This window comes from Colobus angolensis, unplaced genomic scaffold, assembly GCF_000951035.1.
Source record: "Colobus angolensis palliatus isolate OR3802 unplaced genomic scaffold, Cang.pa_1.0 Scaffold94, whole genome shotgun sequence".
In the NCBI taxonomy this organism is placed as follows: domain Eukaryota; kingdom Metazoa; phylum Chordata; class Mammalia; order Primates; family Cercopithecidae; genus Colobus; species Colobus angolensis.
The window spans coordinates 3,447,429-3,463,638 of NW_012123376.1; positions in this window are offsets into that span (position 1 = coordinate 3,447,429).

The window sequence follows — 16,210 nt, forward strand, 5'->3', positions numbered from 1 at the left end:
TCTGCCCAAAATAGTCATATGGCTATACATTTTTTTCTAACTTTAAAACCAGGGTACATTTCTGAGGCCTGTACAAAGAGATCTCTCAAAATAATGCCTAAAATTATTTGCAGTTGTGTATCTATGATAATATGCTCCAGTTCTGGCAGATCACCAATTTTTATAAATAAAGTTTTGTTGGAACACAGCATGCTAATTCATGTATGCGTTGTCTATGGCTGATTTCACACTGCAATGGAAGAGTCGATTCGTTGCAACAGAGACAATACGACCTGCAAAGCCTATACTATTTACTATCAGGCCCTTTGCAGAAGCAGCCTGCTGACCCCTGATTTATTGAAAGTGATTAAAATTTTCTTTAATGCTTGCTTCAAAAATGTCAGGCATTGTGGTATATCTTATTACCTCATTTACATAGTTTATTTCATTAAATTGACACAACAGATATATGTGGTTGATTTGATTTTTACCCCCATTTTCACAGTGGAAGTTTAGAAAGGTTAAGTGGTCAAGTCAGTAGCCTGATGTTCAGAGGTCACTCTCAGACACCCTCCTTGAAGCCGTGCGCCTGGGTTGTTCAGTAAAGCTTCTGTTTACTTGCCTTTGTATTCCAATAACAATCTGTAATTACCTGTGAGGACAATTATTGCACTATTGCTATTGTTGATGATGTGTCCTGCTACCTGCCAACTAGACAGGCCTGGGTCATGTTCACTTCAATTCCATGCATGTATTCTCAGTGATTACAACATTGTAGTTGTTTGCTGATTTTTCATTGAATGAATGAGTGAATGCCTGTTTCTGTGTATGCTAGTATATTAGCTCTGGCTGCCACAACTAAACACCATAGACTGGTGTTTATTGCTTAAAGAATAGAAAATTATCTTCTCATAGTTACAAGGACTAGGAATTCCAAGATCAAGGTTCCAAGAGGCTTTGGTTTTTGGTGATGACCTCTTTTCCTAGCTTGTAGATGTCTATCTTCTTGCTGTATCCTCACGTGGAAGGGAGGGAGGGAGGGAGAGAGACAGAGAGAGAGAAAGAAACAGAAAACTCAGGTGTCTCTTCCTCTTGTGGGTACTAGTTTTATCAGGTCAGGGCTCCACCCTAATTTACCTTACTTAATTTAACCTTACCTCCTTAAAAGCCCTATCTCCAATACAGTCCCATGGGGGTTTAGGACTTTAACATATGAATCTGGAGAGGAGCAAAATTCAATCCATAGCAGCTAGAAAGGGAGATATTATATATTGGCTGACCCAACCTCCATTTTCAATCTCCTCTGCTTTGCTGTCTCTATTCTGAAGTGTAAAAGTTAAAAAAAATTTTAACTTGTAACTAGAGGTGGCCATGTGACTGAGACCGGCCAAGTTGTGGACATCTGTTACTTCAGCCCATTTCCTTTCTTTTTTATTTTTTGTCAGGACACAGACATGATATCTAAAAGTGCAACTGCCATCTTTGTATCATAAGATACGAAGCCACATGCTAAATATGGGAAAGCTAGTAGGGGCCTGGACCCTTAATGGTAATGATGATCTGAACACCAATCTAGTACTGCCTATTGCCAGATCTCTTGGTGCATGATACAGTACTTGCAGCCAAATGCAGTTTGAATTGATTTAACCTGGCATACAGTAATGACTCTTCCTAGTTATTAGAAGTACAGGCACCAGTTCTACAACTAACCAGTTCTGTGATACTGAGTATCACCTTTGTATCTAAGGTGCTGAGCTCAATGACTGCTACAGTTTCTTCCAGCTATAAAATTAAATAATTTTATGGTTCATGCAGTGAATAATCTGGTAATAAGCCAGGACATTCTCAAATCATACACTAATAATTTGCTTAAATAAGAGAGTTATTGCAAGAGTTCATATAAGATAGATATTATTGTTGACTTTTTGAATATTTTTAGTAAACTTTACCTGTGAAACCTTCTTGACCTGCTGTCTTTGCCTTCCCTCAGAGAATTATTTTAAATTTGTACTGATTTATTTTCTTAGAGAGATTTTGCTTGAGCTAGTAAGAATTGACAAAGAATGTTACAGTGTCTCTCGTGTCCTGCTGGTAGGTGATGCTGCTCTCTCAAACGTGTCTCTGTGACTCCGACTGACCCTTAAATATACTGTTAAGCACATATTTTAAACATGACAAGATAATCAATAAATCTCATAAATATTGATGTCTCAGAGAGGAAATGCGTCTTCGACCTGGGATCAGCATATGGAGTGCAGCACCCAGCCAGTCATCCTTCATGAGTCCTATAGAGAGTCATTGTCACATTATTTTTGCTTTCTTACTATGTCATTACAGATTGTGTCAAGGATGCCTGTCAGGCACTTGTACCAACAATGTTTTGAAGCCATGACATCATTTTGACATTAATTTCCATTTTTCCATTATTCCATAAGAAGCCCCTAATATCTCCTGTTTTATGGCAAGCTTTTTACTGTCTAAGAATTCAGACATCAACTGTGAATATTGCTTCTATGAAAAAAAATGCAGAAAAAGACAGGTTGGTTGTTAATTGATGTGCTGAGGATTAGAGTAATCTTTGTATATCCTGGTAATATGATATACAGTGATTGGACTGATTTTTCCCTCTCCTTTAAGTCCCTGCCTAATGACACCCCCATTTTTCAATTCCTTAATAGCCACAAGCCTGATAGGAGAAAAATCCTTGGCCTTACCAAGTATTTTCATTTGCAGGAATAACTGCAATGTGAGTGAGATAAAACAGTGGAAGGCAGTGATTTTTCAGAGTACTTTATACTGTCACCCACCCCATCCAAGTCTGTCACACTTACAGTAAGTGGTTCCACTAAAAACCTTCAGTTTATTGATGCCTCCTTCATCTTTCATTGCATGTTTGAATCTGGCTCTGCTAGAATGGACTGTGTATGATAGAAAGTGTTCTACACCCTGCAGAGAACTTACGGAAGTGGGAGCTGTACATGTCCTTGGAGACTGGAGATGTTACAGGCTTTTCCTGCTCTTTGAGGAAGCATTTTCCTAACTAAATGGGCTAATTGTGCCCCGACTGGTGACAACATTTAAGAGTCCATAGTTAGAGAAAAAAAGTAGAAGGGTTAGTAGGAAAGTAAAGATGAACTCTTATCCTAACAGGGGTTCTTATGATCTAAGAAATAGGCTGAATACGCATCAATGTGCCAAGGATTAGAGCTGAGTTAGGACATTTATAATATTTTTGTGACAAAATTTAAAAATGTGGGATGTTTTTGATGCTTGAGGATAGCATAGTGGTAACATTATGAACTCTGGAGCTAGATTCCCCTAATTCAAAACTAGCTGTGTCACTTACAAACTGTGTGACCTTAGGCAAGTTGCTTAACCTGTGTGTGCCCTCATAGTCTCCTTCAGAAAATGGGGATGATAATAGTCTCTTACTTCATAAGGTTGTGATGATTGCATTACTATACCTAAAGCGTAAAACAATATCTGGCACAAAGTAAGTGTCTATTTAATAAATATTAGTTATGATCAACAATTGATCATTTTTTTATCACTCTATAAGAGCACTTGTTTGGCAGGAATAAATCACAGCACATCAGATACTCTCAGTGAGCTACAAAACTATATCTGGTCAAATCACATTTCAATGGACCGAAGACTTTGTGATATGTCCATTTGGCTAGGCTAACCTATAGTCCTCAGAATTACCTTTCTGGTAATTCACAAGATGTGAAACTACATGCTAAGATGGAAAAGCTAGTAGGGGCCTGGATCCTCAATGGTAATTTATGATCTGAATACCAGTCTAGTACTGCCTGTTGCTAGGTGTGTTTCCTTTCTGGTGTGTTTCCAGGTAGTATGGACTAAGAGAGAGATTCTCTCAAAAGACAGGTTGGTTGTTAGATTCTCTCAAAAGACAGGTTGGAGGATAGAAGAGAGGTAGAAGCCATTCTATGAGGGGATTTTCCAGGTGTAATTTAAAACCCCTATACAGTTGCCTTCAATTAATCCAAAGGTTGGGCCTGTCTGAATCTTATCAGTTTATTCTCCCCTTCTCTCATTAGAATTTTAGGTATTCATAATTCATTTTCTGATTTTTATTTTCCTACGTTTATCCCATCTCTCATGGCTTCCTTATTACCAGTCCCCAATATTCAAATAAAGTGAAGCCCTTTGAAAGAGGGCTAGAGCTTTCGTGAATCTAGATTCCAAGCTCCAGGTGATGGTCCCAGGATCCCCTTGCTGGTAAACGTCCTTTCTTGAGTACCTGCCTGAGGACTCCAAGCTTCAGTTTGTGACGTTCTACCCTGCCTGTGATCTTACCTTCCTGCCTGCTTGCCTACAGAATTTAGGGCTTGCTTAGCTCATCTGCACATTTTTGTAGGACAATTCCTTGTAATAAATTTACCTATTTAATCTATCTCTTGCTAGTTCTGCTTCTCTAGTTGAATCCTGATTGATACCCTACCAAATTTTTGGTCAAGAATACTACATATTTGAGTCAGCTTAAAGTTCAAACCCACTCTGAGATATCTGCTTAATTAACGGCATGGACAACAATTATAAAATCTTATTAAAAGAACTGTATAAAAGAGATAATTCAGCTAAAATACACCGGTGTAAATGATTGATTATTGGAACATTGGGGACCTACTGAGGAAGGCACGAGAGATAAGTGTGAAAAAATAAAAATTTTAAAAACAAATTATGGAATATTGTGTCAAAACTTGTATTGAAAGTAGGGCAGAATGAAGAGATGTAGGTTTGAAAAAGACTCATGTTTAGGCAGAACAGAAGTTCATGCAAAATCAAATAAGGCAAACAAGAAAGAAGATAGTAACAATATTTTTTAAAAAATAAAAAGAGATGAGAAAAGTGTGACTAAGAGTATGTATAATATAAAAAGCCCTAGTGAGTTAATGAATTCATACTATACACTACCCCTGTATTAAATGTTGAACAAAAAATGCAATTTATTTAAATAAAGTACATCCAGATAGGCATCTTTTTATTTTTATTTCTTTCTACAAGTCTCTTTAAAAATAAAAAATTAGTCAGCTACTACGAGAGTAAAAATTACTGTCTGGAAGCAAGTTGAGCATTTTCAGAAGATGAATTAAATCTCTCACTACAGATTAGAAGAATTTAGCGTATTACAGCCTTAGTTTTATCCCTATGACTTTAGACATGGAAAAACTTCAAAGTAAGTAAAATAAGTAGAAAAAATATGTAGGTGCACCTCTCCCTTCCTGGGTATTCTGTGTGAAATCTGCTTGACAGACATTTCAGGAAGAAGGACAATTATGTAATCTTTAAGTGCAACTTAGACAACCGGAACAACAGTTCATTGCTGAACATATGGGAAAAGAAACGAGAAAGGAGAATTTTGATGGAAAATTCTAGGCTGGCATGGTTTGAAAGATAGCAAAGACAAGAGCCTGATTAAACAGTGAAAAGAGGTGAGATAATTACATCTTCTTTTCATTAAAACTTCTAATTGTAAAGAAATGTCATAATATTCAGAAAGTTTGGAAAAAATAATCAGCTCTGACCCTAGGATGCTATTTTCTTGCTTTCTATTTGATGGGGTTTTTAATAGATTATGCTAAATTTGGGGGCAAGGAAATTATATACATTTTCTTCACTTTATATTATTTAGTAACTGAAATAATGAAGATAATAAAACACTGCCCCTTGTACTAAGCCCCTATATCTCTGGCTGGCTCCAGCCTGGCTCTCATGAAAATGGGTGTGTCATTAAGGAAGAATTTGGCCCCAAGAATATGAAAATACCATGTGGAAGATTTACTGTCAAATGATGGCTATCCATAATTGCTGTCATTAGGGCAACTTTCTTAACATCAATTCGCTTAGCTTTATATATCAAAACAAATACAACTTTAACTCATTTACTAAGGCAAGTCTAGACTCTGATGTGTCTGAATTTTTCTCTAATTTGACTTTTATCCTGTAGAGGAAGTGGCATATTTGTATTAAAATACAATCAAATGAAGCGTGATAGATTAGAGAGAATAGTGGAGGATTGAGAGCTGTGAGTTCAATTTAGTGCAATGAAAATTTTTCTTGCCTTTGAAGTGATATACAAGAAAACTGTCAAAAAAGTCATTGCTTAATACTAAAAATCTAAAAATAATCTTAATTGCACAGTTGCTGGGTCAGTCAACAAACTGAATATTCAGACTATGGTTTAGCCTATACTAGGATGTATGTAGAAGATAGAAAATAACAATGGCTTTAATATATAGGTTTTCCATACTGCTTTCTATTTTTTTTTTGTTTTTTTTTTTTGAGATGGAGTCTTACTCTGTAGCCCAGGCTGGAGTGCGGTGGTGTAATCTCTGCTCACTGCAAGCTCCACCTCCCGGGTTCACATCATCCTCCTGCCTCAGTCTCCCGAGTAGCTGGGACTACAGGTGCCCGCCACCACACCCAGATAGATTTTTTTTTTTGTATTTTTAGTAGAGATGGTGTTTCACTGTGTTAACCAGGATGGCCTCGATCTCCTGATCTCATGATCTGCCTGCCTTGACCTCCCAAATATAATTTTTGAAATAATTAATTTATTTTATTTTGTTTTTTTTTTTGAGACGGAGTCTCGCTCTGTGGCCCAGGCTGGAGTGCAGTGGCCGGATCTCAGCTCACTGCAAGCTCCGCCTCCTGGGTTTACACCATTCTCCTGCCTCAGCCTCCCGAGTAGCTGGGACTACAGGTGCCCGCCACCTTGCCCAGCTAGTTTTTTGCATTTTTTAGTAGAGACAGGGTTTCACCGTGTTAGCCAGGATGGTCTCGATCTCCTGACCTTGTGATCCGCCCGTCTCGGCCTCCCAAAGTGCTGGGATTACAGGCTTGAGCCACCGCACCCGGCTGAAATAATTATTTAAAAAAAAATTATTATTAAAGTTCTGGGATACATGTGCAGAACATGCAGGTTTGTTACATAGGTATACATGTGCCATGGTAGTTTGCTGCACCCATCAACCTGTTATCTACATTAGGCATTTCTCCTAATGCTATCCTTCCAGTAGTCCCTGACCCCCAACAGGCCCTGGTATGTGATGTTCCCCTCCTTGTGTCTATGTGTTCTCATTGTTCAACTCCCACTTAGGTTGGGGTCCACGTGTATCCTGAACAAAGGAATGAACACACAAGACAACACAAGACAAGACAAACATGGCAGCCGCCCCGAACGACACACTCCGCTTTATTTTATACCGTCATTTGTGGAATGTTACCAAGTCACAAGACACATTGTTGTTTTTCTGACCTTTCCCTGACTTTCTGGATTTCCAAGATGTTTACATATAAACAAGCCCCCAGGGTCTATTTGCAACTGAGGCCAGTCTTGTAGGCTCCTTTGTCCTCCCTGTTTGCAGAGGAGGAATGCCCTGCTTCGTATGCAAGAACAGGACTTATAATATTAATGGGGGAATGCCCTGCTTCGTTTACAAGAACAGGACTTATAATATTAATGGGGGAAATGGCCTGCTTCGTTTGCAAGAGCATATAGTCCTCCACACACTTATGAGTGAGAACATGTGGTGTTTGGTTTTCTGTTCCTGTGTTAGTTTGCTGAGAATGATGGTTTCCAGCTTCATCCATGTCCCAGCAAAGGACATGAACTCATCCTTTTTATGGCTGCATAGTATTCCATGGCATATATGTGCCACATATTCTTAATCCAGTCTATCGTTGATGGGCATTTGAGTTTGTTCCAAGTCTTTGTTACTGTGAATAGTGCTGTAGTAAACATACATGTGTATGTGTCTTTATAGTAAAATGATTTATAATCCTTTGTAATAATCCTTTGTAGATCCAGTAATGGGATTACTGGGTCAGATGGTATTTCTGGTTGTAGATCCTTGAGGAATCACCACACTGTCTTCCACAATGATTGAACTAATTTACACTCCCACCAACAATGTAAAAGTGTTCCTATTTCTCCACATCCGCTCCAACATCTGTTGTTTCCTGACTGTTTAATGATCGCCATTCCAACTGGCATGAGATGATATCTCATTGTGGTATTGATTTGCATCTAATGAGCAGTAATGATGAGCTTTTATTCATGTTTGTTGGTCATATAAATGTCTTCTTTGGAGAAGTCTCTGTTCACATCCTTCACCCACTTTTGGAATTTTTTTCTTTTTTTTTGATAAATTTGTTTAAGTTCCTCATAGATTCTAGATATTAGCCCTTTGTCAGATGGATAGATTGCAAAAATTTTCTCCTATTTTGTAGGTTGCCTGTTGACTCTGATGATAGTTTTTTTTTGCTGTGCAGAAGCTCTTGTTTAATTAGATCCCATTTGTCAATGTTGGCTTTTGTTGCTATTGCTTTTGATGTTTTAGTCATGAAATCTTTGCCCATGCCTATGTCCTGAATGGTATTGCCTAGGTTTTCTTCTAGGGTTTTTATGACTTTAGGTCTTATATTTAAGTCTTTAATCCACCTTGAGTTAATTTTTGAATAAGGTGTAAGGAAGGGGTCCAGTTTCAGTTTTCTGCATATGGCTAGCCATTTTCCCCAACACTATTCATTAAATAGGAAATCATTTCCCCATTGCTTGTTTTTGTTCTGTTTGTCAAAGATCAGATGGTAGTAGATGTGTGGTGTTATTTCTGAGGCCTCTGTTCTGTTCCGTTGGTCTACATTTGTGTTTTGGTACCAGTACCATGCTGTTTTTTTTACTGTAGCCTTATAGTATAGTTTGAAGTCAGGGAGCATGATGCCTCCAGCTTTGTTCTTTTTGCTTAGGATTGTCTTGGCTATGCAGGATCTTTTTTGGTTCTATATGAAATTTAAAGTAGTTTTTTCTAATTCTGTGAAGAAAGTCAATGGTAGCTTGATGGGGATAGCATTGAATCTATAAATTACTTTGGGCAGTATGGCCATTTTCATGATATGGATTCTTCCTATCTATGAGCATGGAATGTTTTTTCATGTATTTGTGTCCCCTGTTATTTCCTTGAGCAGTGGTTTGTAGTTCTCCTTGAAGAGGTCCCTCACATCCCTTGTGAGTTGGATTCCTAGGTATTTTATTCTCTTTGTAGCAATTGTGAATGGGAGTTCACTCATAATTTGGCTCTCTATTTGTCTGTTATTTGTGTATAGGAATGCTTGTGATTTTCGCACATGATTTTGTATCCTGAGACTTTGATGAAGTTATTTACTTAAGGAAGCTTAAGGACATTTGGGGCTGAGACAATGGGGTTTTCTAAATGTATAATCATGTCATCTGCAAACAGAGACATTTTGATTTCCTCTCTTTGTATTTGAATACCCTTTATTGCTTTCTCTTACCTGATTGTCCTGGCCAGAACTTCCAATACTATGTTGAATAGGAGTGGTGAGAGAGGGCATCCTTGTCTTGTGCTGGTTTTCAAATGAAATTCCTCCATTTTTTGCCCATTCAGTGTGGTACTGGCTGTGAGTCTGTCATAAATAGCTCTTATTATTTTGATATATGTTCCATCAATACCTAGTTTATTGAGAGTTTTTAGCATGAAGGGGTGTTGCATTTTGTCAAAGGCCTTTTCTGTGTCTATTGAGATAATCATGTGGTTTTTGTCATTGGTTCTGCTTATGTGATGGATTATGTTTATTGATTTGCATATGTTGAACCAGCCTTGCATTTCAAGTATGAAGCCAACTTGATCATGGTGGATAAGCCTTTTGATGTGCTGCTGGATTTGCTTTGTCAGTATTTTATTGAGGATTTTCACATTGATGTTCATCAGGCATATTGGCCTGAAAATTTCTTTTTTTGTTGTGTCTCTGCCAGGTTTTGGTATCAGGATGATGCTGGCCTCATAAAATGAGTTAGGGAGGATTCCCTCTTTTTTTATTGTTTGGAATGGTTTCAGAAGGAATGGTACCAACTCCTCTTTGTACATCTGGTAGAATTTGACTGTGAATCCATCTGGTTCTGAACTTTTTTTGTTTGGTAGGCTATTAATTACTGCCTCAATTTCAGAACTGGTTATTGGTCTATTCAGGGATTCGACTTCTTCGTGATTTATTTTTTCTAGATTTTCTAGTTTATTTGCACAGAAATGTTTATATTATTCTCTGATTGTAGTTTGTATTTCTGTGGGATCAGTGGTGATATCCCCTTTATCATTTTTTGTTGTGTCTATTTGATTTTTCTCTTTTCTTTTTTATTAGCCTGGCTAGCAGTCTATCAATTTCATTGATCTGTTCAAAAAATCAGCTCTTGGATTCACTGCTTTTTTTTAAGGGTTTTTTTGTGTCTCTATCTCCTTCATTTCTGCTCTGATCTTAGTTATTTCTTGTCTTCACTAGCTTTTGAATTTGTTTGCTCTTGCTTCTGTAGTTCTTCTAATTTTAATGTTAGGGTGTCAATTTTAGATCTTTCCTGCTTTCTCTCGTGGGCATTTAGTAATATAAATTTCCCTGTAAATACTGTTTTAAATGTGTCCCAGAGATTCTGGTACATTGTGTCTTTGTTCTCATTGGTTTCAAAGAACATCTTTATTTCTGCCTTCATTTCATTATCTACCCAGTAGTCATTCAGGAGTAGGTTGTTCAGTTATCATGTAGTTGTGTGGTTTTGAGTGAGTTTCTTAATCCTAAGTTCTAATTTGATTGCACTGTGGTCTGAGAGACTGTTATGATTTCCGTTCTTTTGCATTTGCTAAGGAGTGTTTTCCTTCCAATTATGTGGTCAATTTTAGAATAAGTACTGTGAGGTGCTGAGAAGAATGTATATTCTGTTGATTTGGGGTAGAGAGTTCTGTAGGTATCTATTAGGTCCTCTTGGTCCAGAGCTGAGTTCAAGTCCTGAATATTCTTATTACTTTTCTGTCTCATTGATCTGTCTAATATTGTCAGTGGGGTGTAAAAGTATCCTACTATTAATGTGTGGGAGTCTAAGTCTTTTTAGTAGGTATCTAAGAGCTTGCTTTATGAATCTGGGTGCTCCTGTATTGGGTGCATATATATTTAGGATAGTTAGCTCTTCTTGTTGAACTGATCCCTTTACCCTTATGTAATGCTCTTTTTTGTCTCTTTTGATCTTTGTTGGTTTAAAGTCTGTTTTATCAGAGAGTAAGATTGCAACCCCTGCCTTTTTTTTTCTTTCTGTTTGCTTGGTAAATTTCTTCCATCCCTTTATTTTGAGCCTATGTGTGTCTTTGCAGGTGAGATGGATCTCCATAAATCTCATTACATTTAAGGTTAATATTATTATGTATGAATTTGATCCTGTCATTATGATGCTAGCTGGTTGTTTTGCCCATTAATTGATGCAGTTTCTTCATAGTGTCTACGGTCTTTACAATTTGGCATGTTTTTTTGCAGTGGCTGGTACCAGTTTTTCCTTTCCAAGTTTAGTGCTTCTTTCAGGAGCTCTTGTAAGGCAGGCTTGGTGGTGACAAAATCTCTCAGCATTTGCTTGTCTGTAAAGGATTTTATTTCTCCTTTGCTTATGAAACTTAGTTTGGCTGGACATGAAGTTCTGGGTTGAAAATCCTTTTCTTTAAGAATGGTGAATATTGGCCCCCACTCTCTTCTGGCTTGTAGGGTTTTTGCAGAGAGATCCACTGTTAGTCTGATGGGCTTCCCTTTGTGGGTAACCCGAACTTTCTCTGGCTGCCCTTAACATTTTTTCCTTCATTTCAACGTTGGTGAATCTGATGATTATGTGTCTTGGGGTTGCTCTTCTTGAGGAGTATCTTTGTGGTATTCTCTGTATTTCCTGAATTTGAATGTTGGCCTGTCTTGCTAGGTTGAGGAAGTTCTCCCGGATAATATCCTGCAGAGTGTTTTCCAACTTGGTTCCATTCTCCCCCTCACTTTCAGATACACCAATCAAATGTAGGTTTGGTCTTTTCACATTCTCCCGTATTTCTTGGAGGCTTTGTTCATTTCTTTTTCTTCTTTTTTCTCTAATCTTGTCTTCACACTTTATTTCATTACATTGATGTTCAATCTCTGATATCCTTCCTTCTGCTTGATTGATTTGGATATTGATACCTGTGTATGCTTCATGACATTCTCGTGCTGTGATTTTCAGCTCCATCAGGTCATTTGTATTCTTCTCTATGCTGTTACTCTAGTTAGCAATTTATCTAACCTTTTTTCAAGGTTCTTAGCTTCCTTGCATTGTAGCTCAGGGGAGTTTGTTATTACCTACCTTCTGAAGCCTACTTCTGTCAATTCATCAAATTCATTCTCCATCCAGTTTTGTTCTCTTGCTGGAGAAGAGTTTTGATCCTTTGGAGGAGAAGATGCATTCTGGTTTTTGGAATTTTCAGCTTTTTTGCACTATTTTCTCCCCATCTTCATGGATTTATCTGCCTTTGTCTTTGATGTTGGTGACCTTTGGATGGGGTCTCTGGGTGGACATCCTTTTTGTTAATGTTGATGCTATCCCTTTCTGTTTGTTAGTTTTCCTTCTAACAGTCAGGCCCCTCTGATACGGGTCTGCTGGCCTTTACTGGGCCCTGTTTGTCCCTCTATCACCAGTGGAGGCTGCAGAACAGTAAAGATTGCTGCCTGTTCCTTCCTCTGGCAACTTCGTCCCAGAAGGGCACCCAATAGATGCCAGCCAGAGCTTGCCTGTGTGAGGTGTCTGTTGGTCCCTACTGGGAAGTGTCTGCCAGTCAGGATACACCGGGGTCAGAGACCCACTTGAGGAGGCAGTCTGACCCTTAGCAGAGCTCAAACAGTGTCCTGGGAGATCCACTGCTCTCTTCAGAGCTGTCAGGCAGGGACATTTAAGTCTGCTGAAGCTGTGCCCACTGTCTGACCATAATGGCCTTGCTGAGCTGTGGAGGGCTCTACCCAGTTTGAACTCCCCAGCAGCTTTGTTTACACTGTGAGGGTAAAACCGCCTACTCAAGTCTCAACAATAGGAGACGCCCCTTCCCCAACTACGCTTGGGTATCCCAGGTCGACCACAGACTGCTGTGCTGGCAGCAAGAATTTCAAGGGAGTGGATCTTAACTTGCTGGGCTCCATGGGGTTGGGACCCACCAAGTCAGATTACTTTGCTCCCTGGCTTCAGACCCCTTTCCAGGGGAGTGAATGGTTCTGTCTCATGGGCGTTAAATGCCACTGGGGTATGGAAAAAAAAAAAAAAAGAAAACTCCTGCAACTAGCTCAGTGTCTGCCCAAACAATCACCCAGTTTTTTGCTTGAAACCCAGGGCCCTGGTGGCATAGGCACCAGAGGGAATCTCCTGGTCTGCAGGTTGCAAAGATCATGGGAAAACTGCAGTATCTGGGCCAGATGGTACCATTCGTCATGGCACAGTCCCTCACGGCTTCCCTTGGGTAGGGGAGAGAATTCCCTGATCCGTTGCGCTTCCCAGGTGACACGATGCTTCACCCTGCTTTGGCTCACCTTCCGTGGGCTGCACCTACTGTCCAACCAGTCCCAATGAGATGAACTGTGTACCTCAGTTGGAAATGCAGAAATCACCCACCTTCTGCATGGATGTCACTGGGAGTTGCAGACCAGAGCTGCTCCTATTTGGCCATCTTGCCAGCAAATCCCCGCATGTTGTTTAAGTTCCATATGATTGTATAGTTTCCAAATTCCTCTTGTTATTTATTAGTCATTTTATACTATTGTGGTCAGAGAAGATGCTTTATATTATTTCACTTTTCTTTGAATGTTTAAAGACTTTCTTTGTGACCTAACATATGGTATATCCTTGAAAATGATTCATGTGCTGAGAAGAATGTGTATTCTATGGGCCTTGGATGAAACGTTCTGTAAATATCTATTAGATCCATTTGATCTGTAGTGTAGATTAAGTCTGATTTTTTTCGTTGATTTTCTGTCTGGAAGATCTGTCCAGTGATGAAAGTGGGGTGTTGAAGTCTCCAGCTATAATTGTACTGGGGTCTATCTCTCTCTTTAGCTCTAACAATATTTGCTTTACACATCTGGGTGTTCCAATACTGGGTGCATTTAGATTTACATCCTCTTGTTACATCCTCTTACTGAATGGGCCTTTTACCTTTATATAATTACATTCTTTGTCTATTCTTATAGTTTTTGTCTTGAAATCCATTTTGCCTGATGTAAGTACAGCTACTCCTGCTCCTTTTTTTAAAATTTCTATTGGCCTGGACTATCTTTTTCCATCCCTTTATTTGCAAACTATATGCACTTTTGTTTTTTTAGGTGAAGTATGTTTACTGTAGGTAACATCACTGGTTTTTGGTTTGTTATGTATTCAACAAATCTATGTCTTCTTCTTTTTTTGTTTTTTTGAGATGGAGTCTTGCTCTGTCACCCAGGCTGGAGTGCAGTAGGGCGATCTCGGCCCACTGCGAGCTCCACTTCCCAGGTTCACACCATTCTCCTGCCTCAGCCTCCTGAATAGCTGGAACTACAGGTGTCTGCCAGCACGCCTGGCTAATGTTTTTGTATTTTTAGTAGAGACGGGGTTTCACCGTGTTAGCTTAGGATGCTCTCCTTCTCCTGACCTCATGATCCACCTGCCTCAGCCTCCCAAAATGCTGGGATTACAGGCATGAGCCACCACACCCAGCCCAATCTATGTCTTTTGATGAGACAGTTCACTCCATTAACCTTCAATGTTATTATTGATGAGTAAGGACATAGTTCTGCCGTTATGTTATTTGTTTTCTGGTCTTTTTGTGATTTTTCTCTTCCTTCTTTCCTTCCTGCCTGTCTTCATTTTAATGAATGTGATTTTCTCTGGTGTTTTATGTTTTAATTTCTTGTTTTTATTTTTTATGTATCCACTGTATGTTCCATGAGGCTTGCAAATATCTTATAACCCATTACTTTAAACTGAGGACAACTTCACACTGATTGAATAAACAAACTAACAAATAAAAACTCAATATTTTAACTTTTGATTTTTAACTTTTTGTTGTTTCCATTTATATATTATTATACTGCCTATGTCTTGAAAATGTGTTGTAGTTATTATTTTTGATTGGTTCATCTTTTCTTCTTTCTACTAGAGATAAGAGTAATTTATACACCACAATTACAGTATTAAATATTCTGTGTCTGTCTGTGTACTTACCATTACCAGTGACCTTTGTACCTTCATATGATTTCTTATTGTTCATTAATGTCCCTTTCTTTCAGACTGAAGAACTCCCTTTAGCATTTCTTGTAGAATGGGTCTGGTGTTAATAAAATCCCTCCGGTTTTGTCTTTGTCTCTGGGAAAGTCTTTATTTCTCCTTCATATTAAAGAATATTTTTACTGGATATACTTTGCTAGGGTAAAAAGGTTTTTTTTTCTTCTTCTTCATGTTAAATATGTCACGCCACTCTCTCCTGGCCTATAGGGTTTCCACTGGAAAGTCTACAGCCAGCCATATTGGAGCTCCATTGTATGTTATTTGTTTGTTTGTTTTTTTCTCTCACTACAATTAAAATCCTTTCCTTATCCTAGAACATTGGGAGTTTGATTATTAAATGCATTCTGGTAGTCTTCTTTGGATTAAATCTACTTGGTATTCTTTAGCCTTCTTGTAATTAAATATTGGTATATTTATCTAGGCTTAGAAAGTTCTCTGTTACTATCTTGGTGAAGAAATTTTCTACCCACCTCCCTCATCTTTAAGGTCAATAAGTGTTAGATTTGCCCTTTTCAGGCTATATTCTAGATATTGTAGATAAGTATCATTATATTTTCTTTTAGCCCACCCTAACTATGTATTTTCAAATAGCCTGTCTTCAAGGTTTCTAATTCTTTCTTCTGTTTGATAATTCTGCTATTAAAAGACTCTGATGAATTTTTTAATGCTTCAATTGTATTTTTCAACCCCAGAATTTCTGCTTGATTCCTTTTAATTATTTAAATTTATTTGTTAAATATATCTGATAGGATTTTGAATTCCTTCTCTGTGTTATCTTGACTTTCTATGAGTTTTCTGAAAACAACTATTTTGAATTTTCTGTCTGAAAGGTCACATATATCTGTCTCTCTGGAATTGGTCCCTGCTGCATTAGTTACTTCATTTACTGAAGTCATGTTTTCCTGAATGGGCTTGAAGGTTGTAGATATTCATCAGTGTCTTGGCATTGAAGAGTTAGACATTTATCATAGTCTTCCCAGTCTGGGCTTGTTTGTATCTGTTCTTCTTGGAAAGGTTTTCCAGATGTTTGAAGACTGTATCACTAGGCAAATACAAATGCAGAAAAAAAAATCAGAAGATTTTAAGTTTACACTTCAGGCTGATCCATAAATAACTAAA